A 10,525-nucleotide genomic window follows, 5' to 3' on the forward strand; every position below is an offset into this window, starting at 1 on the left:
ATGAAATATAATTGTATTTATGTTTTTAAGTAAAAAAATAAAAAAAGGATCATATAAGTTAATTAATTTATTACAAATATTTACAATAGATTTACAAATATATTTTATTGAATAAAGTTTTATTCAAAAAATGTTAATCCAAAAGAGAAGAGATACATCATATTATCTATTATCTAAAGGACACATTAATTATTATTTATGAATCAGCTATTATAAAGTGATTAAATGTAATTAATTAATGTTAAGATAAGACTTTATTTTAGTTTATTACTAGGTATTTTTATCAATAACATAATATGTTAATGTATAATAAGGTGTTTTTATTAACCTTAGAATAGTTTTCCAATAAGATTCGCGCGGGCCGGGGGGGGGGGGGGGGGGGGCGTGTAGCGATGAATGAACAACCCACGACTGATGCACCACACTTCCCCGCACGCACGATTTCACACCCGCGTAGTCCTTCCCCCCCGTCGCCCGCATATCATGGGAGTGTCATCAACAAACTAGCCAGACTATAACTTTGTTCTCCAGAGTATGTGCTAAGTCAACTTAGTGCATACTCAGGTTTATCATGTATTATTCATTTATTAGGATTATTCGGCCATATTTCGACTCCATCATCATAGCAACTCCACGAATATTATTGCTCTATCATCGAAGAGATGCTAAGATAGAGACTATTGGTCTCTAGAGTCTTGGTCTCTAGAGACTATTGGTCTCTAGAGTCCTAGAGTCTAACTGTTTATATAAATGATCCATTGAATAGAGAACTGTTACTTACATAATTAATACATTTAGATTTTTATAATAACGTACAAAATATACATAAATAATAATAATACAGCTACATAGAAAGAAGTAGGAAACAACGTATTTTGGAAGGCAATTTAATTATTATATTTTTCCATTAATATAATAAAAAACTTTGAAATTATCTTGACATGCACATGATTATGATATATAGGGTATCCTGTAAATAGTAAGACATACTCTACAGGATTATAGCTGACATCAAGGCTAAAAAATTATATCGTACAAATAAATTAATTTTAATTATTTAAAATGCGTTATTTTAGTAGGCCTTAATGTCAGCTATCAACCTGTGTGCCTAGTGGGAGTTTTCAATATTTTCATACTGTTACTATCACGTTGACGTTTACGCAAATTTATATGGAATTGAAACTAGATGGCGCTGTATCAATTCCTTAGAAATTCGCGTTTACGTTACGTGACGGTAACAGTATCAAACTGCTACTAGGCCCTCTGTAAAGTATGTTGTAATATTTACGGGACATCCTGTATATAGTACAAATAAATTATTTACTCGTCTTGATCTTGATACTTTTTTTTGATTTTCTTAAAATGCTGGGAAAGGAGGTGCTTCATTAAGTAATGTATAACGTTTATATCATATAGTTGATATTGATAATGTAAATAAAGTATAATGTAAGTCTAGTGAAAAAATGGGTGAAGGTAGGATTTAGAAAAATTACATTAGGACTCTCTCCCTTTAAAATAACACAAATAAAAGGTAATTAAAATAAGTGAAGCTGGAAGAGTGTGGTGTGACAGAAGAATAAACGCTTTTTTTGGAATAGTGCTTTGAAAAAGAGCTTTCCACAATACATGGAAAAATATATGGAAAACGGACCTTATTTTATAAACATTTCAACATCGAAAGTAAATAAGTAACATCGAAAGTAAAAGTGTAAACATCGAAAGATTACTATCAATCACTGTACGTGCTATCTATCAAAATCGATTTTTCATATTATCGGTACCGCTATAACACGTAACAGCCGAAATAATTTTGTTTTTTGGTTGATATGACTAAATAACTATAGTTACGTCATCTAGGCAACAAAATTACAGAATTTCATGCTATTATGCACGCCATTGACGATCAATTATTCTCACGTTTTTTCTGCAGCACCCACAACTATAACTGATCGTGTATTGGTCACTGCGTCCATGATGGCTCGAGTTAGAAACGTCTTCACATGTTTGTGATGCAGAAACGTGAGAATAATTGACCGTCAATGGCTGACTTTAAATGCACAAGAGGATGTCTAGTTAAATATAAGTCCTGTATCACTCTGCTATTACTTTAACTAACTGCTTCATTGGTTCAATGTTGTTCGAGTCTTGGGCAGGCTATGAAATAGTGAAATTTCTTACTTCCGAGAAATTTTCAATCCAGAGAAAGGTATAGCTTGGCAAATTCGTTTGTAACATTCCCGATGGTCCGCGCGGGCCGGGAGGGGGTTAGCAATGCCCCACGCGCATGACTTCATACCCGCGCAGTCCTTCCCCCCGTCGCCCGCATATCATGGGAGTGTGATCAACGAACTTGCCAAGCTATAGTGTTGAACCCTGTGCCTCCGATGAGCACGTTAAGTAGTCGGTCTTGATAATTTTTTCAAGGAGGTTCTAAGGTAGACTCGTAAAGCTCTGCATTAGGCCCCAAATAGAAGCTTATAATGATACTTTTATGAAGCACCTCCTAAAAATTCCCTGTTGCCTCTTAGCTTAGGTATATTAGAAATTAAACTATTTTATCTCCATAGTTCTTCCGTCACTGCCCTGCCCCGCTTTTAATAAGTCTTTGTATAGAGTCCATGGTTGCTTGTTGTTGATCGGAGTCCTATAAAAAATAACAGTATTATATTAGTTATATGAGAAAATATTTTTGCTGGTTGCGAGGCTTCGGCCGTGGCTAGTTACCACCCTACCTGTTTTTAGAATAAAAAAAATAAAATAAAAAAAAGATAGCAGAATTCAAAAGTTTCTTAACCGTCCCAGATTTTGAGAGGTTTTAGAGGGTAATCTTTGGATCTACTTAACCGATTTTGAAAATTATTTTACCATATAATGCCACATTGTTTAAGAGTATCATATATGGGTATATCCTATAATCTATTTTAATTCTATACTTACTAATAAAATGTACCTAACAGATAAAATTCTGTATATTGAAGATATTTTGAAAATTTTAGTTGGCAAGCATTATAATAATCGATACTGAAGTATTTTTGTTGACCGGGCAGTACGCTGAAACTACTGAATGCATTTAAATTGAGCTTGGCACGATTCGAAACCATAATACGTACAAGGTTAATGGATACATTTTATCGCGAAAAATAAATTAGAAGAAAGTAAAACCAGGATAGAAATGTATGGAAAGTCCTTCATTTTTCAAGTTACTTTTGTAAAATTGGTATGTAAATCAGACCAGAAAAATACTAAAAAATTATTTAAGATTTTTCAAAAGTTTACCCTTAAAGAAATTTTTCAGGGAGGTAGTTTATAGTTGGTAGACATCCGCTAACAACGGATTTTGGGATAGTGCCGGTCGTTCGCTAGTATGCCATATTTTATGTCTCGGTACAGGAACTACGCGGGTGAAACCGCGGGGCGTCTATTAATGTAATAGGTATACAATTTGTTGGCCACTTTAAGGTTTTATGACCTTCTAAGTTATTTTGGTCCCTTGAGAGTACTTTTTGTTAGACTAAAATCTTTGTAGTTTCTGACCTCTTGCCAATATGTAGGTATGTAATATCTCATGACTGAAAATTGTAATAAACAACGCTGTACTGTGTAACCAAGATTAGAAAATTTAAGCCAGGTAACCTAGACATTACAAGACAAATATAGGTAGGTACTTATACTTACTGATTTCCCAAAGATGACTCCAGTTAGCCATAATATTAGCAGTATTAAGCCTACTATGAACAGTAGGGATATGAAGAAACTGATGATCTTGCACAGCAAGCCGCATACACACGACAAACTGAAAAAAAGAAACAATTACTTTTAGAACTAGCTTCAGTCTTTTGAATTTCAGACCGTAATACGAGTATTCGTTTCTTTCTGTTGGTGTTTGTCACCTGTATATTGATTACTAGCTGACGCCGTGCGGTTTCACCCGCGTGGCTCCAGTTCCCGTAGGATAATGCATAGCCTTCCTCGATAAATGGGCTATATAACACTGAAAGAACTTTTTAAATCAGACCAGTAGTCCCTGAGATTTGCACGTTCAGGCAAACAAACAAACAAACTCTTCAGCTTTATAATATTAGTAAAGATTCGATATGTTACGGGGAGGGGGAGGTAACTGGTAGGGGGGTATCGAGTTAATATTAAAACCATAAATTACTGAGATCTAAAGTCCTCTAAGAAAAAATCAAACTTATAAGTTACGTAAAAACTCGACACTCTCTAAGGAAACTTAATATCGAATTTCCGTTAACCTAGAACTATCAATCCATCAAAAAGTTTAAACTTGCATTTGTCAGAAATCAACGAGGGATTAAAAAAAGTAAAATTACTTAGTAAAAGTATGCTTCTTAAAGAAACATAATAGTTTAAAAAACTAAAAAAAAAAACGCTTTTAGCACGCACTAAAAATTACAAAGGTTTTTTGTAATTCTGACAGCAAACCCTCTCATTTAATACCCATATCATGGGGGTGCATTACAAATAGCCTGTCTGCCATCTTGGACGTACGCTATATTGGATTTAAGTCCCGTGACTATTTTTTTCGTATTCCTGATAGCAATCCATATCGTGGAGATGGATTTCAAACAGCCAGTCCGCTATCTTGGGGAGGCCGCCATATTGAATTTGTAATGACGTTTCTTAGCTAGTCATGTTTTATCATTAGAACTCAGAGCGTGTGCAAAATTTTATCCTAATCGAAGACCGGATAGAGGATACTCGTAGTTAGTGACAAGTGAAGTTAATATAAGTGTGTTAAAAAGAAAAAAGAGTGGATAAATCAAGACCATGGACTTTTATCTGTCTGTCTTCGGAAGCAATATTACTCCCTTCCAGCTTAGAAAGTTCTCTACCCTCCTGGGAGTAATACCCCAAGAGCCAATGTCATCTTTTAAGAGAGGGAGTTCCATTTCTCCACTCATTCTCACTCGTTGACGTTGGATTTTTTTTTAATTTTTATATAATCCTCAGTTTACGGGTAGACTCACACGTGGCAGCATTTTTGAATTAGTCATGCATTGTCATTTTATATTGATTGTTTAGCTATATATGGGGCTTCAGACATTCTAGTACGTGCTTAAAGGTTATCTTTTGTATTTTATCTTATCAAAGTGGTCATAGTCTGATAGCATAGACAATTACGTATTGAGGAAAAATCAATAACTGTACGAGCACAATACAAATCACGCTACTATATTGAATTAGGTAAATATGTAGTCTACTCTGTTCTATTGTGTATCAGATCGATAGACTACGCCCAGACTAAGCCCATTCGCACGAGCGTTTTTTTAACGGACGTCTAAAAAGCGTCCAAATATAGTATGAAGTTAAATGAAGGTCTATTTTTAACGCCCAAAACAGAAAATGCAACATAGCTCGAAAAAAGCGTCGGGTTTTTCGCCCGTTAAAAAAACGCTCGTGCGAATGGGGGCTATTACAGGCAAGCGGCGCGTACTTATTTTTTTTTTTTTAAAAGAATATTTGCCATATTTTTTTTATAATATGACCAATATTCCCATTCCCCTCCAACTAGTCGGGAAAGACTGTGCTAGGAGTGGGTACGACAATAGACCAACGGGGTGAGGATTGAACCACCACCCCTCGGTGATGAATCCAACCGCTCTTACCGTTGAGCTATTGAGGCTTTATTGCACACATAACTGCAAAATTACTGCTTACGTCTATACCTATGAATGAATCGTAATCTGAGAAATTTTCTGAGTTCAAAACTGTAAACAGAATTCGGTCCTCGACTTATGCATACTCAATACCTCACAGCACCTGGTCTATTATGACTTTCGGGGGATTTTTCAAAATTTTATGTTTTAAATTTTTAGTGATTATTTTTGGAGAGCCGTGATAGCCCAGTGAATATGACCTCTGCCTCCAATTCCGGAGGGTGTGGGTTCGAATCCTGTCCAGGGCATGCACCTCCAACTTTTCAGTTAAGTGCATTTTAAGAAATTAAATATCACGTGTCTCAAACGGTGAAGGAAAAACATCGTGAGGAAACCTGCCTATCAGAGAATTTTCTCAATTCTCTGCGTGTGTGAAGTCTGCCAATCCTCATTGGGCCAGCGTACCCCTCGCATTCTGAGACGAGACTCGAGCTCAGCAGTGAGCCGAATATGGGTTGATGATGATGATGATGATTATTTTTGCTGTGGGACCATAGCAGTGACATTGGAGCGCTAAGTGCACTTTAGAATAGATATATTATAATCTTTTATCGACAACAATAATTTATTAATCTTTAATCAATAACAAAACGTGCATGTGTGATTAACAATTATGAAGATAAGAAGTTCGATTGCTTGGGGGAAATGAAAATTTTCGACTCAAATATAATTTTTACAATAATAAAAATGACTTCATTGATTATTATGTAATAAGAATTTGATGATTGAGATACGAATAATTTCCATTTCCACCACTGATGAACAAAGAATCTATTGATACCAATGGCGTGCATTAGGTTGGCGATCAGGGTATGCACTAGTAAGAAAAATTAATCAAAATGGGAAAAACTTCATATAGAAAACAACTCTTAGGGTATAGAGTACTTTGATGCATGTATGAAGTGCACACCACTGATTGATACCTTTTATACCTTTGATGACGGTATATACGACATACACTCGAAAAGGTAACCTTTTTTAAGGCAGTCAGTAACGAAATAAAGGACTACAATACCAACTTCCAACCGGTCTGCTACTGAAAACTTCTTATAAGAACAAAAAGTATAATTATTTTGCCTCAGGATTCGAACCTGGCACCTAATGATTCATATATGCATTGGAAAAGCAATTAAACCGATTCATGATAATTAATTATATCTAAGTGGAACATTTTCCGGTGATACACGTAAATGACACACACAATAACGATTTAGTAATGGAATGAAAATACTCGAAGGCTGCCAGTCCACCGAAACGGAGCGAGGCAGTGCAGCCGAGATACGGAGAAATATTAATCAACTAGCGAATACCCGCGACGAACGTCCGCGTGGTATTCAGTTTTCCACAAATCCCGCGGGAACCGTGGATTTTTCCGGGATGAAAAGTAGCCTATGTGTTAATCCAGAGTAAAATCTATTTCCATTCCAAATTTCAGCCAAATCGCTTCAATAGCCGCACTGTAAAAGAGGAACAAACATACTTACACACTTACACACTTTCACATTTACACACAAACTTTCGCCTTTATAATATTAGTAGGAAGTAGTCAAATCTCCGCTAATCCGCTCCTCTTAAATTGACAGAGACTTGCAAGCTAGTTTAAAAATTCATATAAAACCGGTAAACTGAGAGGGGAAAGGGCATTACTTTCTCACTTCGCTCCGCAGCCTCGCTCCTCTCCGGTGAACAGACAAACTACGCAACTCCGCTCATTAGTCCGTTTCTCCGCTACGCTCACTCGCTCCACTTTCGTTCGCAAAAACTTCGAAAATTCAAAAATGTATAGGAATGACATTTGCTATCGACAGGCCACGTGATTAAGTTTTCAATCGGATCTGTCATTCCCATACATTTTTCTAGTTTTCGAAGCGTTAGCGTTTGTAGAAATAGAATCGACGTGCCACTTGGCTACTGGCCCTGTCAAAAAAGGGATGTCTGACTATCGCATACTTTCGTCCTATAAGTTCGTGACGCCATTCATTCAGTCAGCCCATAGTCTGCCCTACTTATTACTTTACTCAATAGTAAATCAAATGAGTACCTACAACCTACTTACCTAAAATAACTTATGTAGGATATCACTAACAACCCATATTCGGCTCACTGTTGAGCACGAGTCTTCTCTCAGAATGAGACGGGTTAGTATATAGGACTTTAGTCTACTACGCTAGCAAAATGCGGATTGGCAGACTTCACTTACATAGAGAATTAAGAAAATTCTTATCTATGTAAGATATACTAAGCATAGAATTTTGTTTCAGATTCTTATATGAAAAACCACGGCAATTTTTACCCTACAGCAAATGGATAAGGTTGTAATTGTAACAAAAGCAATCTTGTAGATTTTAAGGTCGTTTAAGTTTTTTTTAATAAAGAGGTTTAAGCTGTGCACAAAGATTTTTACTAAGGTAGGCACTATAAGTACAGATTAAACAAAAAGGAAAATTTCTTCTCCAATCAATTTTAAAATGAACCCTCAGGGTAGGGAGTGCATTTTTGTATTTATTATGTGTACGTGCACGCACGAAATACCTACTGAGATTTATCCATATCCCTTCTCCTATTAGACAGAAGACCTGGTTTTGTACTGAGCCGTAAAAATAGTCACATAATGATGAAGTAGCTGTTGCCTTCTATAAATATCAAAATGTCAAAATATGTTATTGATATTCTTATTATTTTGATAACAACTGTTATAACCTTCATTCTTTGTAAATCTCCACACAATGATAACAATTCTAATACGTTAGTCATTTCACAGCGTAGTTACGAATTATAGGGCATTGACTGAGAAAGGCCGGTCATGACCCGACTGACTTTTGTGGAACTATGTCCTACAAATTGTACAAATATTCAATAGGTAGTTAGTTGTGTAGGTAAAAACCTTTGGTACTCTAAATACAAGTGAAAATAAAGGACTCTTTGATCTAGGTTCATACTTTCTAAAGAAAGTCTTGGAAAAGGATGTTTTTAGTATTGATTATACTGATTGTAACATGGTATTTTATCTAAAATGGTAAATTGGGGTATTGTAGGTATTCACTAAACGGATTTTGAAAATTCTTTAGTTAAAAAAAATTGTTATATGCAGTTCGGCATTATGTATTTTCATAAAAAAATTTGAAAATCTTTTACCACGACAAAAGCTATGTTATTTCTAAGTGTCATTGGTTATATCGTTATTCATAATTTCTATGAGGTTTTTTTTTGTGGTTTTTAATACTTAAACACATATAGGTATACAAAGAAAACATTTGACAAACTTGTAAAGATTATACGATATAAATCAAAACGTAAATGAAATACATGGCTATTGGCAAGTACGAGTCAATTACGAGTAGTAGACGGATATTAATGAAACAAGTAAATATTTGTAAATGATATAAAAAATATACATATTAACTATAAAATACGTTTATAACTATGTCTGCTTTGTATTATTAGTAAGTTGGCACCCCATGAGAAGGTTTCGAGGCTGTTGTCTCATTGTGAAACCATCCGTGCACTTAAGGTCACAGTAAAACAGGTATTTGCAACGAATGAAAGAGAGAAACAACAATATCGGCAAGATATTTCTCGTATATTGGAATCAGATATATAAAGTACACAGTTGATAACGTATTTCGCTTGTTGTAACACATGATTACAATGTTTTAAACACACAGTTATATTTAGATAGTAATTGAATTAGTTACTTACCACATTGTGAATTATTTTCTTTGTTACGTCCAAACACGTTTAGTATTCACGAGTGACTAAGAGTGTTTGGGCGAGTATTTTAAATGAATATTTTGTTCAGGGAAACTGTGATAAGCATATACGTAGGTACACCCTAAAATTATCGCCTCGAAATCGATATAATATGATTTCTAGGCATTCTTCACGTGTATGTGATAGTGAAAATTGTGGTTCGTGCAGTGAGATTAGATAACTAATATCTGTTCTTTGTGGTCAAAAGTATGTAAATAGAAATGACTAAACGAATGGTAAATTTTCCTGACTTTATTAATCAAATCAAGATATCATTTTTATATTATAGAAATTACAATTACGTTAAGTAATTTTAATTATTTATTACAATTGAGAAGGTTTGTGATTTAATCTTGCGAAAATGATTGTATCAATAATTGGATAAATTTGGACACATTTCTTAAATAATAATAAACTGTATTAAGCTATATACTTGTAGGTTACTTTTTAGGGTTCCGTAGTTTACTAGGAACCCTTATAGTTTCGCCATGTCTGTCCGCGGTTTAACGCAGAGACTATGACTACTAGAAAGATGTAAATTAGCATGATGTAGGTACATTAAAAATGTGAACAAAATTGTAAAATAAATCTTGAAAAATATTGTTTTTTGGTTACCTCCCCTACATGTAAAGTAGGGATGATTTTTTTTACTCGTTTATCTCATAGTGTGGGGTATCATTGGATAGGTCTTTAAAATATATATTCTATCACTATTTTTCGATTTAAAAGGAGTTTGTAAAATATTAAGGTTTTAAGAGCTAATTTTTGTTCATTTCAGCGATCCATTTGTGCATTATTAATTGTGCTAATTTAATCTACGGAATCCTACACTGCACGTGACCTTACACGCACTTGGCCGTTTCTTTAGTGTTGTTTTTTGGCTTTGGACCGCCACGTGCGCTTGATAAAAATATTACAATAATTTATTTATTATTAACTAGCAAAAACTTGCAGTTTCTGTGAAAATACGGGGATAAAGTATAGCCTATGTTACTTCCTGATAATGTAGCTGTCTATTCATGAAAGAATTCTTAAAATCAGTCCAGTAGTTTTGAGTTTCTTCGTTAGATAGATAGATATATATTCCTTATTTGCAC

General features: G+C 34.7%; 1 long non-coding RNA gene across 1 annotated transcript; it reads right to left on the bottom strand.

Moving 5' to 3' along the window:
* Window positions 1-990: 990 nt before the first annotated feature.
* LOC112042972 (uncharacterized) lies at window positions 991-9,883 on the bottom strand. The gene is made up of 3 exons (XR_002886646.2): window positions 9,378-9,883; window positions 3,676-3,793; window positions 991-2,644 (listed from the first exon to the last, which is right to left on the bottom strand). It is a non-coding gene; the product is annotated as an uncharacterized LOC112042972 (long non-coding RNA).
* Window positions 9,884-10,525: the final 642 nt, after the last annotated feature.

Source organism: Bicyclus anynana, chromosome 10, assembly GCF_947172395.1.
Source record: "Bicyclus anynana chromosome 10, ilBicAnyn1.1, whole genome shotgun sequence".
Taxonomy (NCBI): domain Eukaryota; kingdom Metazoa; phylum Arthropoda; class Insecta; order Lepidoptera; family Nymphalidae; genus Bicyclus; species Bicyclus anynana.